The sequence below is a fragment of the Ostrea edulis genome, chromosome 7, assembly GCF_947568905.1.
Source record: "Ostrea edulis chromosome 7, xbOstEdul1.1, whole genome shotgun sequence".
NCBI lineage: Eukaryota > Metazoa > Mollusca > Bivalvia > Ostreida > Ostreidae > Ostrea > Ostrea edulis.
In genome coordinates, this window is record NC_079170.1 from 82,123,688 (window position 1) to 82,140,392 (window position 16,705).

General features: G+C 34.1%; 1 protein-coding gene across 1 annotated transcript in view; it reads right to left on the reverse strand.

Moving 5' to 3' along the window:
* Positions 1 to 16,705, reverse strand: part of LOC125654747 (serine-rich adhesin for platelets-like) — a 62,792-nt gene that overhangs the window by 10,274 nt on the left and 35,813 nt on the right. The gene's annotated exons all lie outside the window — the stretch shown is intronic.

The window sequence follows — 16,705 nt, forward strand, 5'->3', positions numbered from 1 at the left end:
AACAGTGCGACATTTAACGGACACGACAAAAGTCCGGAGTTTCGCCAACCCTTTTATTAAGGATACAAATAAACCCTTTACAAAAAAAGATGGGATTTTATGTCCACAAGACATGCACCAACATTTACACTTGTAACTATTGTAGTTTTTAAGATATTTCACCTGAAATCAAAAAATCCCATGGGATTTTGGAGGGATTTTTAATCCCACTTGGGGGATTTTCACTCCCACCAAAAATCCCATGGGAGAAAAAATATAATTTCTCCCATAGGATTTTAACTCCCGTATTTAAATTTAAAATGGGATACAATGTCCCATAGGAGGAAATGTCCCATAATGAACATGAAATGGCAGTGAATATCCTATTTGAGCATGAATGGGAATAAATATCCCAAATAAAACACAGGATGGGGACTTTTATCCCATGAATACAGTAATAAAGCAGAAAATTGTATCTTAAAGAGTGTTGTTTGTCATGATTCTTAAGAATGTACTTGCAAGCTAAGGAATGACATTAACTTTATATCTAGTAATTACACTCCTAAATTATGTAGACCTATACATGTGTTAATGGATAAATGTCTAAACAACATGAGAAATTAAATTATATTAGAGCTCTGCATTACTAAACTCTTTCCCATGCAATTTTAAATGTATACATATAACCCTATCACAAAAATATCAGAATAAAATTGAACGGTATTAAATTATGCAGTTAGAACACTAACTTATTTACATGCAGCTGTTCATATTCACTATTGACAACCCTTTACAGGTCGTCAGGTGTGAATATTCACAGGAACCGGTATTTTTGTCTGTAATAATAATAGTACGCCTTATGGTACCATCCCCAATGAAAAAAATAACCCAAAAGGAATGGCACCATTTCTTACTCAAAACTTCGCTTCAAAATAATTCGAAAATTCTGCTTTTATCGTCACCCACCCCAATTGTCATTCTGATTCAGTAATCCCAGTGCTTTTATTAGGGGTGTGTGGTATATACCCCTACTCTTATCATTATGTACAGGCTAAATTATCGGTTCCTCTGATATGTTGTGGAATTTTGGAATAGCCTAGCTTACAGTTACAATTTGTTTACAATATATTAAAATTAGTGTTAATTAAGTGCTTACGGTGAAATCTGCTACTGCTAGATGATGCTAAGTTGTTTCGTGAACCGAATCAGACATCTCCAACAAGATTCTCGAAGATTTAACAACACAAGAATCATTTTACAAAATGCATGCTTCGGTCCATCATTCTCCCTCTGACAATCACATTCATTCTGAAGTCAAAGTACTTTCTCCTATACCTTAAGCGTCAAAAAGACTTTGACAGGTAAATACGAATAAACGGTTAACAGACATCTCGACCTTAAGAAAGTTCAGTCCTGGATGTTCTAGTCCAAAAAGAAGTATGACCCAATCTTATGCATTAATTTATTAAATTTCCGGTTGAGCAACACCCAAATCCTCTAGAGACATTGTTTACAGTTATATGACATTACCTAAATGTGTGACACAATATTAATCCACACCTGCTCAAAGGGGCATAAGCACCGAGCATAGACCTAAATTTTGCAGCCCTTCACTGGCAATGGTGACGTCTCCATACAAGTGAAAAATTCTCAAGCAGGACGTTTACGTTTTTGTTTTTTCTTTTGAAAATTTTGTTTTCATTTTTTTTTTTAATGTTAAACATGAAAAGTATGACTAAATCTGTGTTGACAGCCAAAATTTTAACCTTCTGGATGCAGGAATAAAAGCAATATTTTAGCCTTCATTCTGCGTTATGTAAACAAAGACTGGAGTCTTTTTATGTTTACATTTAAGGTGGCTCACTACACCGGGAAATAGTTTCTCAAATCAGTACAAATTGATTTAATATTTTAAAAAAGATCCAGAAGATATACAATAAGTGTGTATTTCAACACATGAACAAAAGACTGGTGGATTTGAGCTCAAGATCTGTAGTTCACCAGCCCAATGCTCTCTCTCTCTCTCTCTCTCTCTCTCTCTCTCTCTCTCTGTCTGTCTGTCTCTTGTCCAATGCTTTATTAATTAACCACTTAGCTACCGTGTTATAGACGAATAAATCGATCGATACAAATACTTTCCCAAAACATTTAAATCGCCATCTTGTAACATAGTGTCATAAAGCTTTAGTGTAGTGAGTACCTTAACAAACCAGTGAAATGTTTAATTTTGTAATTGAATTTTCAAAGCATCTTTACTTTTGCACATGCAATTTTACAAAGATTATTCAATAAAGGGTAAAAAAAACAACACTTAAAAATACTTGTTTTTGATCCACTGTAGATTTTAGGAAAATATTAGATTCCTGGGTCAGAGAAATCTAGACATCATTAAATGATAATGAAGTATTGTAAAAAAAAATTCAAGACTCTCCAATATTGTTTGCAACTAGGAGAAATGGTCACAAGCTATTTTACACCCGCATCCCTCTTGGATCGAACCACTATAACTTTTAGGATAACAATAAATCCTCTCCCAACAATGTGCACATCTGCAAATGGCAATGAAGCATTGTACAAAGTTTCAAGTTTATCAGATAATCCATACAGGAGGAGAAGCATTTTAATGCACAATTTAAGACTTTGTGACAGACAGACTTACAGATATGGACAGAAAGTACAAAAACCATATAATTATATGAAATGAATTTGCATGTAAAAAGTACATGAAGTGCACAATTATAATTTAAATGTAATTATCATTTTTATTAGGAATTTTGATGTCTCCTCTTTTTGCAAACAATATACACATCTATATATGAAGATGAGATATATAATGAGGATATAAAACACTTCTAACAAAAATGTAAACAAATATGTGCAATGCGAGTTTGAAAATATGTATGTCTTAAAAAGTGATTGACTAGATATCAGGAAGCAAGCAAGCTCACTCCATGTTACTGTGCTACAACTAACTGAAATTCACTACATTATACAAAATCCACCCCAAAAGAACCAAAACCTACCAACACTAAATACCAATATATATCCATGTGAGGTCAAGGTTTCAGGAGTGAAACAATGTGTTTTTTAAACTTTAAATCTCATTATGTTTTACTTTTGAAGGATATTCATAATGTTGAAATTGATTTAAAGCAATCAATTTTCAATTGGAGATACAAGGTACATGTATGCACATAAATGTACCACCCTGAATCTCATATCATACATGTACCTTATTTTATAGCTGGCAAAATTATGAAATGAAATTTAATGTCACCACAGAATTTATAATTTCCGTTTCTTTCTCTCAATTCACATGGAGACCTCCTTTTTTAGAGTCTTATTTTCTTTTACTTGAATGTTCTAAATTGAAATCTAAGGAATAATAATCTTGGAAGAAAAATTTACATGAAAATATTTTCTACTTTGAGAAACAAAATGACAAACATAACTGTTTTAAATGTAAGTCAGAAATAGAAAAATAATTCAATTTATTGCACTTACATATGTAATTGAAAGAAAATTCCTTTGAGTACATGATTTTAGAATGAAAATAAGATTGATTAATATTCAAAAAAGTATTTCAATTTCTTCAAAACTTCAATCTTCAGATGATTTTCCATCCATTGACACCCCAAATGTATGATCACACACATTCAGCAGGAACATCTGTTCCTCAAATCTCCTTCACATAACACTTGACTACTTTTGAAATGCAATTTAAGTCTTTTTAGAAATTAACAATAATGAGTGTACAGATTCATAACCTAGCTGTTGATGATTGCTAAAACTGATCACTACTCAAAACTCTGAAACAAATCTTTCTGGATTTTTTTGTATTTCACACACACACGCACACATACACGTACATGCATATACACATCAAAAATATCAACAAGACACTGACCTTACCAGTCACCTGAGTTATTTAGTTAAAAGTATTACTAACCTCAATATGAATGAAATCTATATAATACAGTAACTTTTCTTGCTCTAGGCATGCATTTATATGCTAAATTCTAATATTCAGTAGAAGTATAATATAAGGTGTAATTCATTCCCCCAAAATCATCTATACTGATGAAACATTTTACAATTATAAACTTGATATACACTTTTAACACTATTTGGATCTGACCTTGAATCAGAACCCTGGAGTTGCAAGTGTCACAATTTTTGTACATCTTTCTGTTTTTCTTGACAATGCATCCATCATTTATAATATTCTAGTGTCAACAAAATTAAAGAAGGATTCTTTTAAATCATAAAGACATGTAATTACTATGACCATTTTGGTTCCATCTATTTTAAAGCTAGTATCAAAACCTTTAGATTCTAACATGTATATATAAACTGCGTTTTTAATTATCAAATACCAAAAAAAAAAAAAAAAAAAAAAAACACCCAAAAACCAACCAACTTTTAGCTATTGATCTTAATCATAGTGTTTTATTTTGATAATTTAATTTACAGATACATGTATAAGTTGTCATAATGTCATTTAATTCTATTTTATTGTTGCATTTCCTCTTCTTGCCCTTGTAAAACACCTTAGAGTAATAAACTGTTTTATATAAGGCTGCATGTATATAAATTTTATTATTATTATCACTGATCGAGGTCATGAAATTTACAATTACCTGTTCTACCTAAAAGCATCAATAGCATTAAGGAAGATGTTATCTAAATTTAAATGTTTTACACATAAACACTATATATCAAGTTTGGTTCCTCCTGGAGTCAGAATTTCTACCCTAGGAATCATGATATTTACAAGCTTGATGTTTTGTTTACTGTCACAACAGAAGCTGACCACTAGCAATAGGTCACATGAGAGAATCAATTGACCTAAAAATCTATCAATTAACATGATTGAAATGTTTTAATCTTTATATCCATGATAAGATATTCTTTATATATTTTATATTGAATTCAATTTGGTACTTTGACCTCTTTATTTTCAAAATAATTGGAATTATGTCTATATACATACATGTGAGAGTTGGCCTCCATGTGTCCAATGAAGAAATTATGAATAATGGAATCACAAATTAATGATTGTCTAATGCTTACAGGGATGGATCCAGGAATTTTTGAGAGAGGGGAATTTTACCATTAATTTTGGTTATCAAGGGAGGGGGTCCACCCTCAAAATGTGTTATTTTTACTTTATTTTAGCAAAATTTCCTGAACCAGCACCCCTTCTGGATCCACCACTGGGTTATCATTTACTCCTTCATTCTTGATTACAAACCTAAGGACACTAAATTGTAATTTCACATTTTTTTTTTAATTTGACAATATTTCATTATCACACAACAGCAAAATTATGAAAGCATATACATGTACGTACAATAATAGCAAATTGATTGTTCTGACATATCATTTGATATACATATATATTCATAAGAAAATTTGAACTATCATGCATATTACAGATTATCAGTCATCAAGATTTTTGTTGTGTTTTTTTTTTTTTTTTTTTTGGTTCAAAGTAATTTCACATTTTGAATCTTGCTTATTAATTGATATGTTGATATGGAATCAAATGACATGCATGCACGCAGAAGCTATGTGAAAAATGTCAGATCTTGTGTAGCAATTTGTAAACCCAATGATTACAAAGCCTATTAGTATTCTATATCAGTAAAAGAAAATCCTATTTTAATTCATATTTTGCAATAGATATGATAAAAGGAATAAGCATTTAATAATAATTATCAAAATCTATAGTTTAAAATTGAAAAACAATCTCATAAAAAATATAACATATATTTTACACATGCATTTTTGTAAACTTTACAAAAGGAACAGATTTCCCCCCTGAATTTATATAAAAATCAGTATTATGTCCTGTGACATTTTGTTATTATGCTTTAATAAACTTCTAATATTGACTTTGTCCTTGCATGGTCACTTTGTCCATTTTTTTTTTATATCTGTACCCAGGTTTTGTCTTGTGACTTTTACCCCAACTAATCCCTCTGTGTATAATACACATGGGATGTTCTTTACAGCTCAGCAAGCCCCTGGCTTTGTTTCTCATTGTTCCTTATCTACAATTACTGGGTGAATGACTTTGTGAGGTTGTAATTTGCCATCTAATACTTTTATAAGCATTTCATATCATGATCAACATGTCATGCTATTTCAGTCAATATTATAAATAATTCATTTGACACATAATATGTAATATTGTAGGCTTATATGGTAATATTTGGAAAATAATGGCAAAGCAATTCTCAGCATGAACATTGAAAATTATGTTGCAATATACATGTACATCACCCAATACAAAGGCAAAGGATACATTTTAATTTTTACGTTTAAATTCATATGAAATATTGTGAAATTCATAATCATGTGAATGCATAGCTGCAGAACTGTAGCTCTCTGAGAAAATATTAATTGGTACAGATCTGTCCCAATATTTTCTCAGAGAGCTACAATTCTGCAGCTAGTGAATGTGGTTAACTTATACTACCATTAAGATATGTAATCTCTTTCTAATATTTGTTTAATTTGTACCTTTTTCATATTGTACAACAAAGTATAATTTAATGCACATTAATCCTCGAATTATAATAATTTTTTTAAATTATTTTTTTTTAGGCTTAATTTTTTTTTATTTATTTGTACAAATAGAAATTAAGTGCATCATAATATATACTTTTAAAGGTAAGATGTACAATTGATATATAATCACTCATACCAACCATTCATACCACTCAAACATTTCAAAACTATGGATTATAAATTTTGATTAGTGCAAAATTTGTTAATTTCTATAAGGTCATCTCAAATCTTTTAAAATCATTTTAGTGACTTTTTGGGGGAAAACACCTGAAACACTTTTAAAGCCAATTTAAATGGTCCAGGTCAAGCATATTTTGCTTTTAGGCCAAATCTTTGTAAGATCATTTGTGCACTTTGACAATTATTTCTAAATATTCGGGCTAGTATAATGAAGAAGTATGGATGTTTCAATTTTCATTAACATTTAATACCAAAACCATATCTCCTTTTCTTGACCAAAAAAGCCCCCCCCCCCTCCACACACACACAGTGAGGTCTAGATCCGCCACTGTTTAATCTGTGATTTTGGGGCGAAGTTGGATCAATTTCATTTTATGAACAGGTCCAGTGGTACGATGGATTTTTCATTTTCAAGACAAATTAATAGAAATATAAATTGTTAGCCAGTAAAAAGAAGTAATGATTTAAATCAGATACTTGGAACAGTGTTGATGTTAACAGGGACCTATATACTAGTTAGTATATAGCTATGATGTTAACTTATGAAATCCTTATATTGTATACAAGATATTATCCAACTAACAGATAGACTTTTGCAATTATATCTTATGCATTATGAACTGTAGCTAAACAATATCACTATTAAAATCCTATGTCCATTTCCATGTAGTTGGGAATCAATTAAGCTTTCCTGGTTCCGATTTTGGTTTAATTTTTATTTTGTGAACATAAATCAATATTTGTCTAATCACAGGAACCGGTAATTTTGTCTGTAATGATAATAATGAGAGTCTATACGATACCACCCCCCCCCCCCCCGTGTTTTTATTAAGAGGTGGTATTGAATACACCCGTAAATATCATTACAGACAAAATGGTAATATATTTACAAGTGCACTCTACGTATTGTTCTCCACGGGCAAGGGGACAGGCACCGGAAGTACGGATACATGTATTTAGAGATTGGCCTTCTACTGGTATATAATAAAATGAATTTTATTGTACCGGTAGAAGGCCAATCTCTATACCGGTAGAAGGCCAATCTCTAAAGCTTACAAAAAAGCGTGAAACGATTACATGAATCGAAAGAGGGATGAAATAGACTACGAATTCATACATTTCAGAGAAATTATTCCCACCAAAAATAATATGAAAAAAAGGTGGGGGGGGGAGTAGTAATATCCATATTTAAGGTGCCTGTGCAGGCAAGGGCGCTTCCAGGAATTGTTTAAAGGATGAGCGGATTGCGACCCAAGTTTGTGCCTATTCCGCCCCGGCCCCAAAGATGGGTGAATATCTCAAACTGGTAAAATGACAAGTTTTGTTTAAAACTATGGAAGTAAAGTGGAGTGACTACAACCCTCTCGATCCGCCACTGATGAACAAGAACTACATTACGGGGATTAGGAAGCACAGGGTTCATTTAGAATAATTGTAATCTTTAAGGAAATCTTCGTGGAGCACATTATCGCAAATAGTTGCTGAAATTGAACCTTACCATAATTCCGCCGGCGAGGATTGCAGCTATTTTCACTTTCACATCGCAGGAGGTGCGTTTGATGAGCTATCAACTTATACAGACAGTATCTCCTCATATCTACATGTACAGGGGCGGGTCCAGGAATTGTGGTTACGGGGCGCCACTTTATGAGGCAGTGGGTCCATGGCGAAGCCCTGGTTGGGGCCCAGGGGGCGAAGCCCCCGGAAACTCCTGGGTTTTACAAATTTTATGGGGCTTGAAATATTTCTCCTATTTAGTCATTTGTATTACATGTATTTTCTATCATTTTAATAAGGTGAAATTAACAAAATGACCCAAATTTTAAGGGTTTTTTGGGAAAATATTAAGTTCTCCCAATAAAGTAATTAAAAAAATTAAAAGATTTTGTCATTTATTTCTCCGCCTGCGCCACCTCTAAATCCGCCACTGATGTATATTGCAATAATCTACCAGAATATACTGACACCTTATAGGTGATACTTCATTAGTACAAATGGACACCACCACCACCACCATCCCTCCAAACGGAGGGGGTGAGACTAACAACGAAAGGGGAAAAACACATTCCGCAAATTATAATATACATGTAACAGGCTGTCTTTGCATTTAGTCCGAGTGTTTTCAGTTATCTTTTTAAAAATTCTATATATTGATTGCAACACAAACATCCTATTATAATTACGTGGCGATGATAAAGTCTCAGTAAGTTTCCACAAAGCTGAAAATTGGTATACACCATATTGTACAAACTGATACAGAACTAAAATATTGCGGAAACTTATCAAAACTTTGCGGTAGACTATCAATATAGCAATGTGCATACTAAAACAGAACAGTTTCTGCAAACCGAAATTTACGCAAACTTGATCAGCTTTCAGCAAATTTTCGTTGCGGAAACTACTTGAAAACAACGTAGATATGTCAAGTTTCAGCAGGACACACCAAGTTTTTGCAGGGAGAAAGCTTTCAAGATGAAAAATGAGTGCGGAAACTTGACGAAAACCACTTGTACACCTAAGTCTATGTAGTGAAATTTGTATTTTTCATCCATTTGTAAATTCCATGTTTTTAATGAAAAGAACTTACATGTATATAAATTGACATTAGTAAATACTATGTAATATTGCAGGTAAATTTTGTAGGGTATATAAGCGAGTGGGGGGGATTCAGACCAGCTTTTAGTGTTAGGAATTGCATGCTTTAGTCCCAGTTTGTGTTACTCTGAAGTGAAGTCCCAATTGGTTATTAAAATGCACGCACATAGATCTATACATTTCCATACACCTATATTCAGTGCAACCCCCCCACCTAAAATTTTCAAATTTAAGGTAAATCGCGGTATCTTGTTTAAAAAAATGTACTAAACGATAAAAGAAGCAATAATTTCTTCCACTCCCGGAGAAATAAATGACAAAATCTTTTGATTTCTTGCATTACTTTATTGGGAGAACTTAATTTTGTTCTAAAACCCATAAAATTTGAGTCATTTTATTAATTTCACAAATGACTAAATAGGAGACATATTTCAAGCCCTGTAAAATCCCGGAGCTTCCAGGGGCTTCGCCCCCCTGAACACCACCAGCACTTTGCTCTGGGTCCACTGTGGGCCTCAAGGCGGCCCCCGGACCCCCTGCCTCATAAAGTGGCGCCCCCTCCCTGTAACCGCATTTCCTGGACCCGCCCCTGATATTACGAAGTTCATACAGCCCGAATCATCGAAGCTTAGACTGGGTATTTTGAATTGAAGATTTTAAGATTTCCAAAACGCAGTTTGACAAATAAAAACGGGTGTGTAATGCTCTAGTATGAAATTATATTGGAAAAGAAGAATCTACACGCGTGCAAATGCGCATGCCTTTCTGCTGTCTGACTGGCTCTATCCTTCCGACTCTCGCGTTATAATCTAGGGGATAATTGAATTATCTCTCAAGATCCGTGCAAATGGCCACATTTAAGTAATAGACAATTGTGTAGTATTACATGAATTTACATTTGTTGATTTTAAGGCAAGATAACCATGAATTATGTATTGTATTCAGAGGCGGGTGCAATATTTCAGTTTGGGGCCCGGAGAAATTGCTGGGTGGGTGGGTCTAAAGACCGCCTTTAGACCTCAGTAAGTCCAGGACAAAGTCCTGGGTGGTTCCAGGGGACAAAGCCTATGAAAGCTCCCGCTTTTTTCTTTCTTCTTTTTATTGCGAAAACTAGCACCAGTACTCTCTAAAGTATTTTGATTGCATATCTTTATTCTTAAAAGCTGTATATTTGGCATGCGCATATTTAATATACATTAATGAAAAAAAAGTCTAAAACTATATCGCATTAAAAGTGTACAAATTAAGTTTACTTAGTTCATTCCCAACATTGGGTGCATGATCTTTAGTTCCTTAGAATGTATTAAGTACTAGAGACACACGTTACATGGATATGAAAACAGACACTCAGATTTGATTGATAGGATATTGTTTAAGTTTCCTCTCGAGAATTTTTCACTCATATGAAGACGTCACCATTGCCGGTGAAGGGCTAAAACATAGGCCTATGCTCGGTGCTTACGGCCTTAGAGCAGGGAGGGAATTTATCGTGCCACAGAAGTTGAGACAATGGGCCTCGGTTTTTTGCGTTCTCATCCGAAGGACTGTCCCATTGGGTCGTCTCTTACGACAGGCAAGGAGTACTGAGGACCTATTCTACCCGGTGTTGTAAAGCATAAAATCCCCCCCCCCTCCCGCATAGACTTTTCCTCCGAAAAAACGGGCCCGGGATAGACATTCCCCCCGGAAAGATGGGCCTGGAATAGAATTTCCCCTTACGAAGAATTAACCCGGGTCCAACCCCAACCCCCTAAGAAAAACCGTCCCAGTATAGAAATTCCCCCTAAATGACAGTACACCCCCATTCTTACATTTTAGCTATGTATCTGTTTCCATTTCTATTACTAGAATTCTCTTGCTTATTTAGACCCAGTAATTCTTCTGATTATTTTTGTGTGTGTGTATCGTGAACAATCATCATCTTATGATTTTTTATAAAAAGGAAATTGCTCAAATCGTGTAATGGTATATCAAAATTCATTCAGACATCTTAAGTCTTTATCGTTATTTACTAGTATCTAACATTTGAATTAGTAAAGTTGGGAAGAACTTAAATGATTTTTTTAATTTAAATAAACGAGAAAATTGAATTACTTTTATTTATACAGTTCATCTATTTCACTTTTCAGATATTTTAATTATACATCTTATAGTCACGTCGCGCACGGTACCGGTGTTACTTTCATACGTGCATTAGAAAATGTTTCTGCTATGTTTACACAGTTGTATATTTTGTGGATTATTAAAGTCTTATACATCAATGGCAAGGAAAATATATAAATAATAATAATAGCTTATATAAAATATAATTTACACGCATTATATTATCAATAACGGAGTTATATACACGCAGATGTCGTCATTTTTCGTTGTCCCGCGTTACATGAAATACGCATACGCTTTATCCACAGATTAATAAAATGATTGATTTTGTCCCAAATAACGTAAGAATTGGTGTATGATTGTGACGTCCTTATCTAAAAACCATAAACCAATTACTTTAAACATTTCGTTCATAGAATTGATATAGCGACCTTAAAAATGGCAAAGACAGTGCCTGTCAGTGGTGTCCCGTGTTTGTAGATAGACTGCAAATGCAAATCATCATGACCAGTAGCACGCCTAATACAGGGGGAAGTTGACTATCCTTGTTACATTTATAATGTACATGTATCGTGGAGCACAATGTATACCAGTATTATAAAATTCTGAGTATATCCATGAAGTAGATTGATTTTATCGGTGTCCAGTGAAATGTCCTTTTTCTACAAATACCGCGCTTTTTAAACAATTCTACCATTTTATGTCTTATTTCTAAGCATTATTGCAACGCGAATATTTTAATGAATATAACTTACAGAAAGTACATAAAATTTACTATATAGAATATACAACATTTCATTTTATCCCGCGTCCATTTAGGAAAACGAAAAGATACTTAATGTCCAAATAAATGTCCCATGTGATTTTGTCGCGCAATGACGCGACGTCAATGTACACAACCTACGTCTAGCTAAAACGTAAAATGTTGCTTTTATTATTTTTGAATTATCTAAATTAAAATGATTTTTAAAAATAGTATACAAGGTATTTAAGCTATTGCATGTGTATCTCATAGATATGTTTTACTCTAGATCTGGTACATATACTTTAATTGACTTTATCAAATGACAATTGTACAGACTACATTTTGTTGCATGTACTACTGTATGTCATCGTCGCAAACCACGGGTTATTGTTTCATTCTATTTCACATACGTTTGTGAAATAGAATGAAACAATAACCCGTGGTTTGCGACGATGTACTGTATGTATGCATATAAAAATTCAGCATTGAACAGATACACTTACGGTGTGTAAAACGTTGCAATATTATACAAATCTTGATTTATATACGAAACTCTTTAATCATATTCGATAATCTTGTTATTCATATATGACAAAATTTTAATTATATTCGATAATCTTAATATTTATATGCGAAAATTTTGATTTATATTCGATAATCTTGTTATTTATTTACATTTGGTAACCTTGTTATTTATATTCGATAATTATATAAATCTCGATTTATATTCCATAATATTTGATTCGTATTTGATAATGTTGATGTACACATGCTAGATGTACGCATGAATTTAGTCATATTGATTGTAGGTGAAATGCATAATTTCAAAAATTGATAAAAGAATTAGCTTCATTGACCATGACCTGACCTCGGATGTCTTAAATTTAACTAGAGGAGCTACTCTGCTAAAATTAAACTTTAATAAATATACAGCACTACCAGCCGTGAGACATTTGGCCTACTGCCTGAATTGAATAGTTGACCTTGCCCTAATATGCTGAATAAACCCAGTAGCTATGTCGAAGCTTGGGTGGCTGCCCTGTAATCCCCCATAGGCTGCTTACCTAGCTGGATTAACAAGTGTGATACAAATTTGAATATGTATTAATCGTAATCAGAAACAGGGTGCAAATTTACATATATGGCGGAAAGGGTCGCGTGCAATTTTTGTGGGGAACTGGGGAGGCGGCCAGTTTGACTACCAACGTAGGGGCAACACAGGGGGCCTTATGTGGACATGGGTGCCTGGACCTGAACGGGTGATCATCTAAGGGGGAAGAGATCTCTGCGCATCTCAGCTGTCTCCTGCGTGCTACCTGGTTTAAAGAGCAAGTACAGAGCAAACTGTGGACCCTCCTACAGTTTCCAACATGCACCAGCCAGTAGCATTCCCTAGGAGGTGGATGTGAGCACAGGCACCAGAACGGTGGATATATATAGCGTGTTAGATCTTATGTACCCCCCCCCCTTCCAATGAATGAAAGATATATACATAAGTCACATATTAAATGAATTGAATGTCAAAATCTTGTTAGAGTATCAGTGACGTGTTGAACAACCTCACTGTTGTATTTAGGACCCAGGTGATCTCTGGCGGGTGTGAGCGATTGCCCCTGGAATATTTCGCCCATATGCGTTGGTACTCCAGAAGAGTAGAGGAAGCCTCTCTCTCTCTCTCTCTCTCTCTCTCTCTCTCTCTCTCTCTCTCTCGTAGAGTAAAATAAAAAAAATTCGCATATGAATATCAAGATTTCTCACATATAAATCAAAATTTCCGTCCGCATATAGATATCAAGATTTCTCACATATAAATCAAAATTTCCGTCCGCATATAGATATCAAGATTATCGAATACAAATCAAGATTTCCGCATATGAATAACAATACCATTAGATCAAAAGTTCAACATCTGACAAAAAAATCTAAAGTCACACGGTTTTCACGAGACCACCCCTTCAAAACTAAATATGATATATATTGAAACTAACCGATTCGCAAGTAAAACATACGAGTATAAATAACACTCTGTATACCTTTTCTACTGTTTATTCAGAAATGAAAGTGAACATTAAAACGTTAAAATGTAATATTATTTGGAAGTTTTTATCTCTCACTTCAACTCACCGTGGTTATTATTATTATTCATTTATAAAGCGCAAAACTACATATACTTTCTATGCGCTGGTTGTTGTTTTTTTTCCACTAGAGCGTGATCGATGTAGATCGATGACAGAAACGTACGGGAGTTTTTAACCCCCCCCCCCCCCTTCCGTGTTTGGCATTAATAAAAAGTATTAAAGAGAGCAATGATTATTAAACATAGAGACTTGAACAAGTCTATATATATCCTAGAAAAAACCAAAACTGATTTTTTTTACTGTGTTCAAAATTTTCAGAGGTCATATTCATAAGAATTGCAAGCCTTATTTCATGGGATGGTTACCTGTAAAATGCGAAACGAAATCGAAAGGAAACGAAATCTACCGAAGCAAAACGAAACCTACCGAAACGGGTACCCTTATTTCATACGACATGCCTGCTGTTGTAGGCACGGTGAAATAAATACAGTACGTATACTTTGGAGTATTTCTAAGAATTCATAATTTTTATGAATGTACACTATACACGTACAAAGATTTATTTTCAATTTTTAAACATTAAATCATGCATGTGCTTTAGTTATGATATTACAGCTTGGAGATAATGAATTTGTTTAAAATGTGACGTTGCTTTCGTGATTATAATTTGCCACAATTTATGACGTTATAAGTGTAACGTAAAGTGACACCAGTACCGTGCGCTTAGTGAGTCGATTTTTTACGAAAAATCCTACTTATATTGACCATCGTTAAAGTCTTTTGGTAAGCATATTGTATTTACAATAAAAATATTTGTTTGTTTTATGAATATCGTAATATTAATGAGCGCATATCTATTTCCTTAAACTATTATAACAAATGAAATCCGGAAACAGGGGGGGGGGGGGGTTATATATATACCAGGGCGATTTTTCCGCCAAAGGGGAGACTCTATACTGATTTTGTACATAGGGGGAAATTATATCCTGGGGCGCAATTCCGGGCCCGTTTTTCCGGGGGGGGGGGGGTCTATGATACAACACCGGATCCCCACGGGATGAAACATATCTGATATACATATTACATGTAAAAGCCCTACATTAACTGGATACTGGATATTGGACTACAAGGGCTTTGCAATTGAGGACTAACCAAATCACGGTTAGGGTGGTTCGGGAGGGGTTGTCCAACTCCCTTACGGGAGAAAATATTGAAGCATTACAGGTAATGATCAATTGCAAGCACATTAAATTCTTATCTTTGAAATGGTGGGGGGGGGGGGGGTTGGGTTCCATCTCCACACCCCTTAATTCTGCAAGTGAGACTGTTAGTTAACTCTATGATAAAATTTAGAAGATATAAAACAGAAAGAATTTTGATACAAGTAAAAAGTTTCATATATTTTTGGAAAATTATCTAGATGTGCAATATTTAGGATTAAGCTCAATAAAAATCCGAAGTACGTAACATTTGATAAGGGTAATTTTCGCATGGGGCGCCTCTATGCCGGCTTGATTAGATCGCGTCGTATACGTACATTTAATGACAGAGTGAAATTTTAGTATTTTTATTGAAGAAAATATGTGGTTGTCATAGACAAAAAACTCCGCACTTTTATCGTGTCCAGAGTTAAATGTCGCACTTTTAAAGGTATTTTGTTGATTAGGAATATGCATTGATTGATCACTATTTTACATCAAGTGTTGCATCTATATATTTTGGAAAATGAACTATACGTGATGGCTGGTCGAGGGGTTGGGGAAAGGGTGGGTGCTTTGATCAGTCCGCTACTAAAGTTTTCCTAGTAATGAAGATAGTATTAGTTCTTCATTGTAAAATCTATTTCCAATATCAACCGTAACTATTTCAACTCCAGTAAAGCTTCCACCAAAAAATTACAACAAACAACAAATCATCGATACATAAATGTTCGAGATTATGTCTCTAGGTAGTGTCAAAAATAACAACGAAATCTTTCTTTGGAAGCGGAAGACCATAATGATAACAGAGATAACAATGAGGTCTTCAGTTGGAAGCGGAGGACCTGAATTACAGTAAACAAAAAACCCATTTATACTAGACTAGATAGGTTAGGGTCAATGGCTTATGATCTCGTGTCTGACGAAGCGTAACGTGTAGAATATAATAGGGTAGATTGTTAATTGGGAATACAAAATGACTGACTAGTGGGACCACTATTTTTTTTTTATTTAAGTAGTGTCAAGAACAACGAAATCTTCCGTTGGAAACGGAAGACCTTAATGATATCTTATTCAGGTTTCCATTTGGGAGCAGAAGACCTTAACTACAAGACTTGTTCGGTTAGGGTCAATGTGTTATGTTGTCGTGTCCGACGAAGCGTAACGACTAGGATTTAAAAGGATAGTTTGTTAATTGGGAATACACAATGACTGACCAGTTGGGCCACTATATTTTTTTTTATATCCGA